At 19.2% G+C, this 1,521-nt stretch overlaps 1 protein-coding gene across 1 annotated transcript in view; it reads right to left on the bottom strand.

The window, feature by feature from the left end:
• Nucleotides 1-1,521, bottom strand: part of LOC102679631 — a 7,465-nt gene that overhangs the window by 3,695 nt on the left and 2,249 nt on the right. The window lies entirely within an intron of this gene.

Genomic DNA, 1,521 nt, shown 5'->3' with positions numbered 1-1,521 from the left:
ATATATTAACATTTTTCAGAAATAAATATAACTTCTTTTATCCAATTAATGAATCCAATAGTGAATACATCTATTTTCATAACTTACGATTTGAAAAGGAATTTTATTTTTCATTCAATTAAAAGATTACTATTATCTTAAATGTTTAATATAACTATTTAAAATTATATAATATAAATATATAAAAATATAATAATAACTATTTAAAAAATATAACTATTTTTAATATTTTTAGCAAAAGAATTCTGAAAAAAAATTCAAAAAAAAAAGATGCTTATTTATTTGACAAATGTTTTGATCATATGCAGCCGAAATACGTGTTTCCGTTATAATCCAGTATATAGAACATAATTTGAAATAATCGATAATATAGTATATTTTAGTCTTTTTATTTCAGTTTCAATGAGATTGAATCTTTCTCTATTCGTTGATTCATTTTATCGGACGTTTCGCTAATATATTTGTTATTTACGAATTGAATAAATCAAATGTTCCTTAAACATATAAGAATACAATTTAAAAAATTTAATTTAAGGAATACATTTATGCATTTAATAATTATAAATATTTATTTATTCGATGTGAATCTTACTTCTGAATGGAATATTAAATAGTACATATAACAATGCGATATCGTTCATAGTTGTTCTGTATTTAGGATATAATAACTTGATTAATATCACTATTCAATATTTCAAATTCTTAATAAAAATTATATATTATACTGTCACGAATATTAAAATCACAAAATTGATAAAATTCTAATAATCTATCAAATTTCTGTTTCTGTTAAAACTGATTTTATGGTTCCATCAAATAAGATTTTCCATTATCTTTCAATCATATATCATAGTCATAAATAAAAATTATAACATAGTCATAAATAACTTGATATTATGTATTGATTTTTTCCGCGTTTATTTCATTTTTCTTTTTTTTTTTTTTTACGTTTTGCATTAAATATATTAGAAATGAAAATAAGCGTTTCTTTTAAATGATAAATATATATAATATATATATAATTCTAAATATATATATAAATATTTATGATTTGTACAATTGTTTGATAAGTTCCATCCATTAATTTCAAAATGGTTTTTCATGTCGAAACAGAAAACATTTGAGAGCTAAAATAACTAAAATGAAAAAGAAAGTCTTAATATTTATCAAAATCATGGTGAGTTATGTAAAATATATACATAAATTTATTCAGCTTTTATACATATCTATTCTTTCTTTAATATCTAATCTGACTACATTTAAAGAAAATGTCAATGATATTTTCATTGGAAAAGTATTAAATTTTAAAAGTTTAAGCTTTTTTAAATAATTACAAAAACATAATTGAAACGAGATAAAAATTGATCGGAATTTTTAGGGATATTTAGGAACAGATACTTTTTTTATTATTTGTATTATACTCTTTATTATTACTCTTATTTGTTTTGATCAAAACAAAATCATCTTTGTGCGAAATAAATAACTATAAAGAAGAAAATTTTTCTGCATTATAAAAAAAAA

This window comes from Apis dorsata, unplaced genomic scaffold (genome assembly GCF_000469605.1).
Source record: "Apis dorsata unplaced genomic scaffold, Apis dorsata 1.3 scaffold_339, whole genome shotgun sequence".
Lineage (NCBI taxonomy): Eukaryota > Metazoa > Arthropoda > Insecta > Hymenoptera > Apidae > Apis > Apis dorsata.
This window is presented reverse-complemented; position numbering and strand designations above follow the sequence as displayed.